The following is a 16061-nucleotide window of genomic DNA, read 5'->3' on the forward strand; positions in this document are numbered from 1 at the left end:
GCCTCACCCCCAGGAGAACGGTCCATTGGTATACTTACCCTGAAGGGGCCTTCTCCTGGCGGGCGACGAGGGCATCCTGGCCCTCCCTCAACATTCACCAATCTCACCTAGGACACAGCATATCACGTTTAATAGAACAGAGTTCCCTAGCGGGGGACAGTTAATCCCTTTCAGCCACTTAGGCTCCTTGTAGTTCAGGGTAGATACCGTTAGTATCAGTTCCTTCATTATTACCCTATGTTATGGTTGTTGCTTCCTGTTATACTCACGTGTTGTACAGTTTTCTTCTCTCTCTATACTACTATGTTACTCCAATACTGACGTCAGAAGGGGTGTGCCCAACCCATCTACAGGAAGTGACAACAAACTTCGTCCTGCCTCCCTGAGAATGAGTTGGGAATCACCCAATCAGGATGCCCTCGTCGCCCGCCAGGAGAAGGCCCCTTCAGGGTAAGTATACCAATGGACCGCTCCATCCAAGGGGGGACCTGAATCCAGCACTGAGGGAGGGGTAGATCTGTCAGCAGCTGACCACTGCAGCCCTCCATGATGGCTGAATGCAGTACAAAGCACGGTGCCAGTGTAACCCCTATGTTCAGAATGGGTTGACCCAGAAAGGAGTGGAGACTCAAAGCAGCAGGAGGCTGCAAAAACTCATGAAGTTTGAGGAAGCAAGGCTACCAGGCTGGGACCTTGATTTATTTCTTTATAAGCTCTTAACACCTTGTTTAAGGTAACTGCAAAGTTGTTGGGAACTAGTGGGAAGGGAGTTGTTTATTTTTGCTGTATTGTAAATGTTAGAATTTATTGTTTCAGGGCTTTCTGTGTATGTAGTTGATGGGAGTTCTTTTGGGGACCTTCATCATCTTGAATCCAGTTCACCAAGCCTCTGAAGTCTTCATAAGCCAACCACCAGCAGGAAGAATTGGACTTGGCATTACAAGACTGTAAATAGAAGGACTTGAAATGCAACTCAACAGGACTGTGAAGTGTTAATGTCAAATGTTAATGTTTAATAAGTGTTATTTGTTCAGAAAAGTAAACCATTTTGTTTTAAATTTAGTTCTTTGCATCTCCTTCCAAGTTCTGCCCTACAGAACCCACAGTTAAAGGTTACACCAGCATTCCTGCATTCCTGCCACTGGCATAGTGGGGGCCGTCAAGAGGCATTGCTAGGGGAGGAACTGAAGCTACTTGGCTTCCACCTGGCCACTGCCTCTGCTACGCTGGTGCCCAGGGCTTTGGATTTACACCACCTTTTCAGGGGTTTTCCAGCAGCAGGGAGGCTTTTTAATATGTTTTGCCTTCCCCTGCTGCCAGAAAGGCCCCTTGGGGACAGAGGGGCAGAGCAGTTGCAGTGCCGTATCTAGAAGCCTGGTCCTTTGGATGGGGCTGCCCATGTATTGATATTATTGTCAACTTTCACTTCAATTATAAAAATACATTTAAAATGGGAATATCTGATAACTTCAATAGAAGTTCCAGGTAGGTGCATTAAGTATTTTAATGTTGCAGCCCATGTACATTGAAAAAGAAACTTTTTTCACCGTACTTCAATAATGAGAAACTGAATTCAAAATCCAGACATTGCTCTTGCTTATTAAAAGTGGGGGGAGAAGGAGAGAAAGAGAAAGAGATACCTTTGCCACCATTCTTGCACGTTTTGATAGGTGTAGCTTTTTGGGACCCAAAACTTCTCTTTTGAGGAGCTTCTGGGGCATATGTTCCTATACAGAGATATAAAATACTATATGATATACTGAATAATACAATGGCTTTTAACTTTTAATCTACTATTTCCACCAAGCATGCAACATTATCATGAAAACCAACTAACCCACAATTTTTTTAAAAAATCATATTTCCAGAATACTCAGAGGAGGCTATTTCTGCTTACCCAGAACAGAAATGCATGGATCAACTATGTCCTCAGTTTGTTCAGGAGCTTCCACAAGGCTAACATACCCCTGAAGGCTAACATACCCCTGCAAAAACACTGAAACATCTGCTTGTTAAAACTGATAATGGGCTGTGTTGGTGACTGGTCAGGCCACTCCACTATTTTGCAATGAACAATGTGAACTGTTGGCATAATTGGGTATTGAAAGAGCTGGTGGCTGGCTATATTTAGGTCAGATTTGCCTTATGCCAGGCATTGGATTCTAATTTTGTGTTAATTGGCTTAAGAAAGATATACTTGAGAAAGAGAAAATTACCGTAATTCTATCTCACTTAGAATGCACTAGAATAGGTATGTAACTAGGTAAGAGAATCCATAGATTATGTCAACCTAATAAATCTTAGAATCGTATTAAGGACTGCAGGATTCCTACCTCACTTACCCCTTCCACATTCTGACTGGTTTTCCATGCTCTACATATATATGGAATTAAGGGTGGAAATGAGAAAGAGGGAACAATTCAGGGATATGGGGGAAGACAGAAAGTGAGGGGACAGCAAGAGAAAAATGACTCAACAGCAGGGGTCTCCAAACTTTTCAGTACAAGGGCCACATTGTGTATTTTACAAATATTTATGGGCTGAAAAAAATCAGTTTTAGAAAATAAAGGGATAAAATTTAAATGAAATAAATAAGTTTTACTTGGATCTTTTACTGTCAGCCTGATATAATTCAGAATAAAAGAAAACTGACAATTACAATTAAAACTGAGTATCTTTCTTTTCCAGTGAAACAAAATTAAACAAAGCAAAGAACAAAATCACAATAATGTCAATTCCAAATAAGATCCTACAGGTTCTGCTGACTCTCCATCAAGCGGCAGTGCTCAAAAGTCATTAGGAGAGAATTTTATTTTAAAAGTGCCATCTTAAACTGCAAGGATGTTTGTTTAAACATCACAATTAAACATGCCAAAGGTGAAGTCATGTTTTGTCACAATGCCTACTTAACCTATCCTGACATCTGAAACCCACCCTCTCTTACTCTGTCTATACACCCTTTATAAGTTTTCTTGTTTTTTTTTAAAAAAACCCCGAGAGTAGAGTATACTTCATCAATGTGCTCAATCACTTCCTGTTGCTCTTTGAGATCTTGTTGGCCCTGCTGTAGTTGGAGTTGAGCTCCATCTTGCTTACTTTAGTGCCGTCGCCTGAAGTGTTAGATGGGAGGGAGGGAGGGAGAAGGAAAAGGGGAGGGAGAGCGAATGAACAAGTGAGGTGGTGCGGGGTTGGGAGCTGAACCAAAGCCTCGCCTCAGAGAGGGCTTGCTCAAGCTGCTCATCCTCCTCCTCTGTGAGGTCCAGGCTCTTGGGTAATGGGGTGGTGGTGGCACTTGGGCTCCCCTCATGCAACCTCCACACAGCCAGAGGCTCCTCCTCCTCTTGCTGCTTCTGGTGAGGGGTGAGCAAGCTGTCTTAGCTGGATAAAATCTCGTAGTGGGCCAAATGTAGTGGGTCAAAAAATACCTTGTCTCTGCTGAATAGCATACTCACCTCAGTAGATGTTTCTGTTCTTTTTTCAGAAAGGGAAGAACCTAAAAAAATGGCAAAAAAGATTTTATACGCATGAACAATATGATTGAAAATAAAGGTATCCTCGCGTATGTAGGAAGGTGTCTTCTGCTCACAAAAATTTTGCATGAGAAAATAAGAAGGTAAGAAGAAGCCTGCTGGATCAGACCAGTGGTGCATCTAGTCCAGCATCCTGTCTTTCATACTTCCTAGAGGTCCAACAACAGGGCACAGAGGCTGAGGTCTCCCAAATGCTGAGTGATCCTGGGCTAGTTAATTCTCTAACCTGCATAAGCACTTGTGCCAACATATATAGAACCTTTTCGTTAAACTGCTGGCCCTTCTAGAGGAGACATTTTGCAAAGGTTAAGGCTGGCAGCTGCCCATTCACATACATTCTCTGTGGTGGCTAAGCCACTTACTTGTAGCTCCAAAGCCATGGAGTGAGTGCCACTGTTAGAGCAACTATTTTCTTTTTGCCCATGATTCTTTAGATCCATCTCAAAGAAATGGAATGAGCTTATTGAAATCTAGAAATGAATCTGAGATCCCTTTTCCCCCCTGCAAATATATACTGAATGGAAAACAGTATAGTTAACACAGATAACATATGAACAATACTGTAGCAATACAGTCAGATACTATGTATATTTACTTAGAATAGGCTCCAGGCCTCAGGTTCTAGGCAACAGCCCAAGTTTTTTTTTTGTCATCCTTCATGGTTTTGTATTAATTGTCATATTTTCTGATTATTGCTACCCAAAACCTAATCCTAATTGTAAACTCTTCTCCCTTAGTCATACTCTGTCTTTATACTTTAAAGCTATGACTGAAATGTTGTACTGTAGAAATGAATATAGTAGTAATCATGTTTGTTATCACCAAAACACAAAGCTAACCTTTAACCCAAGCTTAAACTCTCTCCAGTTTTTCACAATTCCATTATTGCTTTCAAAAGCTCCACTTAATTGAATATTGGTGCCAATTAGCTAAAAAATGAATTCATCCACCATCACTGAACAGTGTAAATAAATGGTACTAATCACCGTGCAGCTCATAGAGAGCTATATTTGTGATTACCATCAATTAAAAAAGGTGCATTTGCTTTCATCTTTGGCACAAGGCCCTCATCTCAAGGAGACTCACAGGTTAGTTGTCCTTCCAGCTTTGGCTGTTTCAAGGTGGGAATTCACCTGTTAATCAGAAGCCCACTTGGCAAGGGACTTGCCCATTTTCCTGAAATATGGGGTAGATGCCACACAAGGGAATAGTGCTCATAAGAGCTACAGGTGATTTTTAAGCCACTGAGCAAGTAGTTATGTTTACATTCAACCAAGGAATGACAAGTACTTCATACACATGTAGGTTTATGCCATATAACAAAACCTTGTGATGCAAAATGATAAACAAACTTTGAGTTGAATCCAGCCAGCTTTTTCGTTCAGTCTCAGCCAATTCCTCTCATTATAGCTTCCGTTCCTCGTGTTTTTTTGTTCATGTGGGTCCCATGATCCAAAATATAACCTTATTGGCAATCAAAGGGGATCTCTTTCTCACTCGTTCATCAGGGGACTGTACAGAAAATTGCTGAGCAACACCACAATAAAATCATAGCTGAAAATGCTGAATGATACAATGAAATTGCTAGACATCAGGTCAACTGCGTAGCTGAGATCTGTCAAGCCCTGACTCAGAAATGATTGCAATGGCACTTGGATCCAAAACTGCTCTTGTGCTTGAAGGAGCTGCATTTGCTTGTGCGAGGAGGATATTTCCATGATTTCCCCTCTAAACGACACCCTCCTATGCCGTGTCTCATGTGGTTCCTGGAGGTTCCCTGACTCAGGAGCAGTTTTTCAGGGAGTACAGGGAGACTGAAACAGAAAGTAGGAAAGACTAATTCTCAGAGCAGAGCTCCAATTGTTGGATCTAGTCCTTGCTATTTATAGAGTGCTAAGTGCTCAAAGAACGTCAGTTAAATTGTTCAGTTAGTTCAACAAACAAAAGAAAGGGTCACTATTTATTTTCAGCTTGTTCGAGATGGGGATGAGAGGGCTGAGGTATAGTGACTTGGCGAAGGTTACATAGCGAGCTACCAGTTGAGCTGGGATGTAACATCCAACTTACAGCTTGTGATCTATATCACCCTGCACTACAAATCTGACAAGAACAGATGAAGATACAAACCCTTTTCAAGCATTAAATTTCTGGCGTTCCTGTCCCATGTACTGGGAGAGCATACTATGTATAAATGTCTGAGCATGCACCATCACCATTTTGTCTGAAATGAGCAGTGTACATCAGAATCATAGCTAGGGAAAATGGAGCCGGGTGCAAAATCTGAGTTTTGCGCTCCCCCCCCCCCATGTTCGTTTGTGTTTTTTGTATTTTTTAAGTGTTTTTTCAGTTTTTGGCCTGCAGAGAGTGCAGTTTTTAGGCTAGCAACACCAAAATTTCAGGGTATCTTTAGGACACTCTCCTTCTGATACCACCCAGGATTGGTGAAGTGTGGTTCAAGTGGTCCAAAGTTATGGACCCTCAAAAGTGTAGCCCCCATCTCCTATTAGCTCCCATTGGAAACAATGGGGGATGGGGCACCCCCTTTGGGAGCCCATAACTTTGGATCCCCTGAACCAAACCTCACCAAACCTGGGTGCTATCATTAGGAGAGTCTCCCAACAAATCCCTGAAATTTTGGTGCTTCTAATCTACAAACTGTGCCCCCTGCAGACCAAAAAATTTAAAAAAACACTAAAAAATTTAAAAAACCACAAATGGGGGGTAGAGCTTCAGACATGTCATGGGGGGGGGGGGGGTTTGAACTAGAAATGTAATGAGCAAAAAGTGTAATGTGTATTAATGACTAATCAGTAAGACATGGTCTGCTTCCAAAGAAATATAATAATAGTATTTGATATGCAACAAAAGCAAATATTAGAAACGGGCATCTGGAAAGACCTGTTTGTAGCAGTGGCTCCGAAGTCTCCCTTTTGTCCAAAAAGCCCTCACATTCAGCCTCTAACATTATTTCCAAGGTTTCTGAAGCTGTTTCTTCATTGGCTTGTTGCTGCTGTTCAGTTGGACCCTTTTTTAATGACTCAGTAATAGATAATTCACTCTGCACTTCAGCTATCTTGACAAGCTAACAAGAAAAACAACAAAACCAATATTAATTTTGTTGTTGTTATTGATTAGATTTCTAAACCGCCCCCCCCCCCCTTGGGGCTCATGACGGTGGACAACAGTGATAAAAACAGCTTAAAAACTTAACATAAACAACTAATTAGCAATAATAAAACCAGGAACCATATAGCGTCAGATGGCGTTTCACTCTCCCACCCTCCCTACCTTACTGTTTAGCTGAATTCCTTTGTGGTTATACTGATGTAATGTTGGGATATCATATCACGTACTCATGCAATACTGGGATTTGGATCATGGCTTTTTCAGCCAAATTAACTTGTGTGATTTTTGGCTCTTAACATACACACAAACATATACAATGTTTTGGGCAGACCAATCCAGATTGGAGTGGGGGGACTCCATTGCAGCTGGGGACAGCATGTTGAAGGTAGTGTGCAGCACCTCCAATGGACCTCTGGGAGGTGCAGCAAGAAGCAAGAAAAAAAATCTGCTGCCATCTGGAAAATTCCGTAGGAAAAACAGATTTACGCCACGTTGATGTGGTGTAAGTTGAAGGGCTACACTGGGTTGTTCCCAGGTGAAAAACCTAATGGAAGCTGACTACTATTGGCTCCACCTCTGGAAATGCCCCTCGCCTGCCCCCACCCACATTGGCATCCTGCTCTATGCCAGCAAAGCTTTGGGGGCGGAGGCCTTTTCCAGTTCGGATACCGCAAAGCTGCATAACGCCCACCCACTGTGGTGTTTGCATTCCCTGCTGGCGTAGGTGCTATTTTCACCAGCGGGGTGGGCAAACATGCCAGCATGGGTCCATGACACATCCAGAACCCGCTTCACACACACCCCACGCCCCCGCCGCCAATTGGCCTGATATGGTTTTCTGCTTGATCAAGACTCTGCAACTTAATTGAACAGATATGAAATTTCACTCCATAACTCTTTGGCAGTAGTAGTGTCTCTTTGGAGGGAAAAGTTTGGACATATGAGCTAGTCCACATCCACAATAATATTCTCAACATTTCTACTTGCACTTTCTAAATTGAAGTTACTCACATGCTGCAAATCCACTGCGTTACTAAATGTTAATAAGTATGGCAAATGTGCTAAGGTTTATAAGTGACAACTGTTCTCCCAGTAATCACAGCCATGGGTGAAATGTTGCACAGTCCCTTGACGCACAGCTCTTAAAGGGGAACAAGTCCATATGATATGGAGGATTATCACATGCTCTTTTCCAAATCACCATGAACAGCTGTTTAAACAACAAGCCAATAATCTTTTAATAGTCAGTTCTAATCACAATTTTAAAAGGTATAATTAACACAGACACATTTAATTGGGGCTATTTCTTCAGTCTGCCAAAGAGGATATCTATAGCAGTATTTTGTTAACCGCACAAGGTGTCATACAGACCTTCTCCTTAGGCTTTGTTTCTGGCTGCTGATAGATTACAGATGAACATGGAGATACTCCAAAGAAGGGCATTTCCCAGTGTGCAGGGCTTGCAGGTTTTGGCCCAGGCACGAATTTCTTATCCTTTGTTATGATCATTCTTTTGGACACTGAGGGAAGAGAATAGAGGCCACCAGTCAGGCCCTTTACTTCTGCTTCCTATGGCCTTAACAAAATGTCAAAGGTCTTTGTGGCTAGAGAAAAACTAGCTTTACTAAACCCAAGTATTTTACTCCCTTAATGCCAGAGCCTTCCTCTGGTGCAAAAAGCCAGGTGACAGTGGCACATGCCATTTCCTCTAGAGAAAAAAAGCCCTTGTGACAAAGGAAGGCTCTGCTGTTGGCACAAAGTAATGAAAAGATTTCACAATGATAATACTATGGTGGTTGTTTTTGTGATTTTATTGTATTTGTTTTTACTTTGCGAGACACCTTGAGTTGGTCTCCAGAGAGGTGACACTTACATTTTCCAGTGAAAGAAAGAAAAGTCAACCTGTCAGGAGGATTGTATCTAGGTGATTGATATGCATTCCTACCTCACTGTAACTGCTTAAAGCTACAAATCAAATGCTAGAAGATATATGTAACCAGCCTGGTATATGTTACCACTGCCATCTGGTGCATTCTTTCTTTGATCTTTACTTTATGGCTTCACATGCTTTGTAGATAACTCGGCTTCCCCTGACACTGTGATCCCATGAGAATTGTATCCATTATTTTGTGGGGGCAGGAAGCCAGGTGGCTTCTCTTACTATCTGCCAGGGGCCTTGGGGCGCCTCAGCTCCAGGGACTGTTTCTCACAATTTCGTGGGAATCTGGGAGGGGGGACTGGCAGGGGATAAAGGGGGTGGCAAAAGCCAGGTTTGTCAGAACTGGCTCTGCCAAGCTTTGGGGCTCTGATGCTTCTCAATAAATGCTAATGATCAACTATACAGAATCCATTTACTGGCTTAAGGTTCAAGACCTAACATAATCCTACCCTTCTTGGACAAAGGCAGCATTTCACTGACAGCTTCTTTTAATGTCTCCCCTGCATGCACATTCACTACATGCAATAGGCTCTGTCTGATAACTAAGCTATTTTGAGTTTATATATAATCTTGTTTTTAATTGCTAAGAAAGAGGAAACAGATGTGTGTATATCTACTTTCCATTTCACTTTACTTCAAGCACCTATGTCCTAAACACAAATCTTTGACTGATGAGGATTTCATTTCTTGAAACAAGAATAGCTTCCAAATAATTGTAATTGGATCTGAGGGGAAAGTGCCTTTATTTTTCATAATACAGTTGTTTTCAAAGTACTGCTAGCTGGGGCAGATTGGGAGACAAAAATGGCACTGGAAAAGAGTCGCACCTCTTCACAGAAAGGGGAAAAAGGGAGGATCAGCAAGTAGACACCCACATCCTGGTAGAAATGAGTCATAATCACTTGAGGAGAGGTAAAGGACCACCCGTTCATGGCAGGGGCCTCCTCACGGTTCCAGGCCATTGGCCCACCAGGATTATTCCTAGTAGCCTTAGTGGCCAGTCTACCACTTTCTGCTGAAAGAAAAGTTGAAAGATTTTTCCCAGCACATTTCTACATAATGTTGTTTTGTGGTGAAATAGATCTCTGTTGAATGGCAATATTTACAACTGCAACACTTGTTGGGATCTAATTATGGCCCTGTAGCACTCACTGTTTTAGAAGCTTACTCTTGGAAACTCTCATTGGATTAATAGAGAAAACAAAACCTACAAGTCTTTTTATAAATATTTGACCTCAGTTAATAATTATGATGTTTAAATTCTCAGATATGAATGGAATATAGAGCTCGATGGCTCTATCTTACCTAAATAATGGAATATGGCCCTAAACTTTACACCTGTTGTTTTGATAGATCTCAAGCTGTGACTTATTCACCTGGACACCACAGTACCTTTTTAGTAAAGGACTAAGAAAAATGTCTAATTGATGATGCTGTAACTTACAAGATACATCTCCAACACATGCTGTGGACCTTCAAGTTATTTGGTCTTTTTGGGAGGAAATAATTACTCATATTAATTTTGTATTAGAATATTCATTGACCTTTGAGGATGCTTACATGCTATTTGCCTGCCTCCTGGAGGCTAACTGATGGTCCATGGAAACAGACCCTCCATGCTCCTACTGCTGCTAAAAGACTTACCATATATACTCGCATATAAGTCGACTTTTTCAGCACATTTTTGTGCTAAAAAGCTCCCCTCGAATTATATGCGAGTGAGGATTAAAAAAATATTTTAGGGTATTTACTTTGTTGGCCAGCAGGGGGCACAGTTTTTAGGCTAGTGCAGGGGTCGGGAACCCGCGGCTCGCGAGCCGCATGCGGCTCCTTCCCGCTTGTACTGTGGCTCCTGCCCCGGCTGCCCCTTCCAGAGGCGTACCAGGTCCAAATGAAGTCTCCGGGCACCCCCCCCCCGTGGAGGAGCCCCCCCGCTTTTACTCACGAGTAAGCTGCGAAGCGCTTTACTCTGGCGAAAGTAAGCACTGTAGCGCTTACTCACAAGCAGTCTGGCCTTCCTCAGCAGCCACCCCGACTCTCTACCCAGGTTAGTTCTAAGCTGTCGCCTTCCAGGCAGCCAGTTAGTTCTTATGACTTTTCTTAAAGAGGTAATTCTTGCAAAAGATTGCTTAAAGGGGAAAGCAATCTTTAATCAATATCTTTGGAGAATTGCCCTTTTAAGAAAGTCACATAGAGGCTGGCTGCCAGAAGCCGAGCCTCAGAACCTGCCGTGGGAGGGTGAGGGGAGGAGGGGAATGACGGCTGGCATGTCAGTTGGCGGGAGTGGGGGGTAAGGGTGGGGGGCAGGAGCCTGCTGGGGAGGAGGCACGCTCCCCCTGTTCTGGAAGGGGGGAGGAGGTGCTCTGCCGTCGGCGGCAGCTGGAGCTGCAGAGCTAGGGCTGCCTGGGTGTGGGGCAGGGTGAGGCAGCACCGTGAGGTGGGGGTAAGGCTCCCCAGCTGCTGCCACCGGGTCCAAATGGCTCTTTGGGTAGCAAAGGTTCCCGACCCCTGGGCTAGTGGCACCAAAATTTCAGGATATCATCAGGTGACACTCCTGATGATGCCAGCCAGGTTTGGTAAAGTTTGGTTCAGGGGGTGCTCCCATCCCCCATTGTTTCCAATGGGAGCTAATAGTAGATGGGGCTACCCTTTTGACGGTCCATAATTTTGGACCGCTTGAACCAAACTTCACTAAACCTGGGTGGTATCATCAGGAGAGTCTCCTAAAGATACTCTGAAATGTTGGTACTGCTAGCATAAACAGTTATTGTTGAGACCATATTGTTCTTGTTGACCCTCTTTTCCACTTACAGAGCTAATTTACTGTTTTTCTTTGAAATAAATATTCAAAAATATTTAACCTACTGATGCCTCAATTAATGTAATTTTATTGGTATCTATTTTTATTTTTGAATAAAATAAACCATTGTTAACCATTATGCTTCATTAACCCATTGGTTTAGAACTTACTTTCGTATTTATCTTGCTCCTCTAAGTTGCGGGTTCTAGGTTGAAGGAGGAAATCAAATATCTTCAGAGATGCTTCTGAGTCACAAGGAGAACAGTAGACCTCCGAGGGAACCATTGGTAATCTCAAACTCGGCTAATAGGTAAGGGGAAAAAAAGAATATGTACATATTTACTAAGATTAAAAATGAAATAAAGACATCTCCTTTAAAATGGATCAATAAATTAACAAATTAAAATAAAATACGGTTGCCTATAAACAAAACCACTCTGACAGTATCGTTTTTTGTGTGACATACTATAGGAACTGTATGATAACTTTGGTCTACTTAATTGGGAGATAGTATGAATCAGATCCTGAGCATGTGCATTTCATGAAGAAGATAACAAGTACTGGGAAGCCCACCTCTGCCTGAGATCACACCAGCCAGAGGCACAGAGCCTCATGTCTGACTCAGCATAAAGCAGCTTTGCATGTTCAAGTTGTCAATAAGTATTAGAAGACAGAGGGTGGCTTTTCTTTCTTTTCCATTTTATACCATAGTAACATAACATAACGGATGTAGGGTTCTCACCACCCTACATAATTTGGTATCATCTGCAAACTTGGCCACCACTATACCCACCCCTACTTCCAGCTCATTTATGAATAGGTTAAAGAGCACTGGTCCCAAAACGGATCCTTGGGGGACACCACTCTCTACATCTCTCCATTGCGAGAATTTCCCATTTACACCCACCCCTTGCTTCCTGTTTCTCAACCAGTTTTTAATCCATAGGAGGAGTTCCCCCTTATTCCTTCATTGCTGAGTTAAATCAGGAGAGCTCAAAATGGTGCCAATGGACAATATGGCACCAAGCAACACGTTTCTTGGTGCCCACCAAGTGTTTTTAGAAAGTGAGTGTGACCAAGTGGGGTGACAGCCCAGAAGGGATTCTGATTTGTATTGAAAATCTGCCTGTGCAGATTAAAATAACATTTTTAGCTCAAGCTGCCACCAGAGTGCTTGTTTTATTTTCTCTCCTTACTGCTTTTCCCCCCTGCATTTGGATTTCCTGTGTGGTGTGCCTCTCTCTGTTTCCCGCACTATCTATGTTGTGGTTAGCCCCACCTCTCGCAGCAGCCATTTTGTGGCCGCACCAACCACCCTGGGTCTGAACTCTCAATGTGATTACAGGCTCAGAATGGTCGGGGAGGGGTTCCCTGAATAAAGCAAACATGGTTTGTCATTGCCTTTCCCTGCAGAGTCTTCTTTGGTGGTCTCCCATCCGAGTATGGACCCTGCTTTGCTTCTGAGTTCTTCTGAGATTGATCTATACTATACCTTTTTACATCCTGCAAGGGAGAAAGAAAGAGTTGGGGTAGCAGCAAAAAGAAAGTAAGTGCTGGTGAAAGGCAGAAAGAAAAAGAGAGAGCTAGCGGGTAGGTAGCCAGAAGAAGAGAACGAAAGTTGGGATAGGGTGGCAGAAATGTAGAGAATAGAGAGTTTGAGTAGGAAGAAAGGAAGAGGGAGATGCAATAAGTAGGAAGACAGAGAGAGCTGGGGTGGGGTTGGGGATAGAAAGAGACTTGGGGCAGTGGGTAGAATGAGAGAGAAAGACAGAGATGGAGTAGTAGAGCAGAAAGTTAAAAACAGAGTTGGGGTAGTGGGGTAGAAAGAAAGAACTGAGCTAGAAAGAAAGTTGGGACAAAAACAGAGATGATTGAGAGAAGGGGTAGCAGTGGTGTAGTGGTTAAGAGCAGGTGCACTCTAATCTGGAGAACCGGGTTTGATTCTCCACTCTGCCACTTGAGCTGTGGAGGCTTATCTGGGGAACTAATTAGCCTGTGCACTCGAACACATGCCAGCTGGGTGACCTTGGGCAAGTCACAGTCTTTGGAGCTCTCTCAGCCCCACCCACCTCACAGGGTGTTTGTAGTGGTGGGGCAAGTGAGGGGCTGAGAAGATGAGAGAGAACAGAAAAAAACAGGTGGAGGTAATGTCCTCTCAGGTCCCCACTTGCGTGTCCTCACTTGCTAGAGCCTGTTGTATAGTTTCACACAAAGGGTTCTCCACCATCACAGGCATTTTACTGGTTTCCCCTGCCCCTGCTTTGCAAAGCCAGGATCCAGCTTTGCAAATGGGGGTCTATGAAGATGGTGCGAACTCTCCCCATCTTCACAGGCATTCTGCTGCCCCTCCTTGACAAACCTGGGAATTAGGGGGCACAATTTCAATGGTTGTGCCAGATGCCATTTCCTGTAGATATCTGTCCATGTCTCTTGCCCTGGGAGGATTAGTTTTCTAGAGCCCATTGTATTTTTTTTGTATAATGGGCTTTATTGCTAGTGTATTATATTTGTACTTTCTTTAGAAAGCTTAGGGTGGAGGTCATGGATTATTTCACTTTATCCTCACACTGAGAGATCAATCTGTCTGTGGTCCTCAATTTAATTCGTGGCTAAGAAGGGATTTTAGGAGCAGAGTGCTAAGCTGCAATACTGCAGTCAAAGCTCTGTTCACAACCTGTTTGATCCTGACAATGGCCATTTCAAGGTTGACTCAGCCTTCCATTCTTCCAAGGTCAGTGAAATGAGTAGCCAGCTTGCTGGGGATAAAGTGTAGATGACTGAGTTTGCCTAGTAAAAGTCGTGATGTGATATCACTCCACCTTTACCTTTAAGCCAAGATTTAAACTCAGGTTTGATTAGTCAAGTTGAATATTTTGTCCACTACACTAGAGTGGTCATATTCATCGGGTGGAATATACTTCCTTGCATTTTGGGATGGCTCAGGCTGCCTGACCTTGTTTTTAAGAAGCAAAACAGGGTTGGCGCTGGTTAGTGCTCAGATGGGAGACCAACAATGAAGTCCAGGGTTGCTACCTAAAGGAAACCACCTCTGATCATCTCTTGCCTTGAAAACCCCATGAGGTCACCATGAGTCAGCTGCGATTTGGCAGCACTTTACATAGACTTCTATAGAACCTAACCTTTCCCTTCTTCTTTGGCAAGAACAGCAACTCTGATGTGAAGTCTGCATTGAATGTGAATCCAGTGTAAGGTACCTAGAAAAAGAGTATTAATGTTAATATTTTCTAACATACATGAGTGTTGCAGAAGTTTAGTGTTTTATGGTTTATAACTCTGGAAAGATTATACCGGAAAAAAGTACTGAGTCTGTAAAATCTGCATCTGCTGAATAAGTCATTTGTAGTTAGGGACGGTTTTGAAGTGCTAATATTGAGAGTTTTGACTGTGCTTAAATTAAGTATGACAATCAAGTTATCTAGATCAGGGGTAGGGACCCTGCGGCTCTCCAGATGTTCAGGAACTACAATTCCCAGCAGCCCCTGTCAGCATGGCCAATTGGAGAGCCGCAGGTTCCCTACCCCTGATCTAGATATACACACACACACAAGCCTTTATTGGCATACAAAACAGGAAAAAAATTTAAAGCAAAACAAAGTTAAGAAATACAGTTAAAATTACTAATTTCCAGTCTAAAATTTGCAACAGTTTCACAAAAGAGCACATCATAGCTGTTCAGGAGATTGGGCATCTTATAACACTCTTGCCACTGAGAACATTGCAAGAAAATGGAATTCATGTATTTCATGCGTATCTTATTGTATGTTATCTAGATACCATTCCAAGTCTACTTTCGATAAATGCCAGATTCAAAGCCTTGGTTTTAATGTATTTCAATACTAGCTTTTTAAAACGATCCTAAAATTACATATACTTTTTGGACTTACAAATCACTGCACTACAGCATATGTAACAGAGGGTGGCAGACTTTGCTTCTGAGACTAGACATCGTTTAGTTTTATGATTTATGTCTCTAACAGCATTGCGCCTAATTCAGCCTCAATTCCTTCATATATTTGAAAATATAATGAGTGAAGACAGTTCAAACATACCAGATATGAATTCATTTCACATGATTTGGAAACATCCATATTGCCTCCCTTTTGTTCCTCTTGTTCATTTAAAGGCTGGCTTTCAAAAATAAAGGATTCTAGCGAGGAGATCAAAACAGCGACACTTTTATTGCAAACATTTACATTACAAAACAATATAAACCGAAACTACCATGATAAATAGCTATTCATATTTTATTTACAAGGATTATTGGTGCCATTAATATCTCTCGAAAGCACAGAAAAACCATTTGCATTTCACATACATTTAAGTTACTGATTTTTAAAATTTTTATTCTGCTTCAGTCAAGTAAACAACAAAACACAACCTAGCTTTTTCCTGCTTCTTTCACGTCAGGGATTCTTTATGCTGGACACACAATACCACTTTGGGCCGGCATAAATGGGACTCTGGTTCTCTAAAAAAACTTCATTTGCAATTTGGGAGTTTGCCTCAAGAGGCATTCCTCTCCCTTTCATGGTATGAATTCGATTTCGAATACCTTTAATGGCATATAAATAGTTTAACATTAACATTGCAAGATAATCACAGCCTTTACAACTTCTGACGAGTTAAAATAACACCATTTAAAAAT

At 42.4% G+C, this 16061-nt stretch overlaps 2 protein-coding genes across 4 annotated transcripts in view; both read right to left on the minus strand.

Moving 5' to 3' along the window:
* The window catches only part of GATA2 (GATA binding protein 2), a 627541-nt gene that overhangs the window by 596646 nt on the left and 14834 nt on the right, over window positions 1-16061 (minus strand). The window lies entirely within an intron of this gene.
* Window positions 1-16061, minus strand: part of CELSR3 (cadherin EGF LAG seven-pass G-type receptor 3) — a 231456-nt gene that overhangs the window by 10360 nt on the left and 205035 nt on the right. The window lies entirely within an intron of this gene.

Source organism: Sphaerodactylus townsendi, linkage group LG03 (assembly GCF_021028975.2).
Source record: "Sphaerodactylus townsendi isolate TG3544 linkage group LG03, MPM_Stown_v2.3, whole genome shotgun sequence".
In the NCBI taxonomy this organism is placed as follows: Eukaryota; Metazoa; Chordata; class Lepidosauria; order Squamata; family Sphaerodactylidae; genus Sphaerodactylus; species Sphaerodactylus townsendi.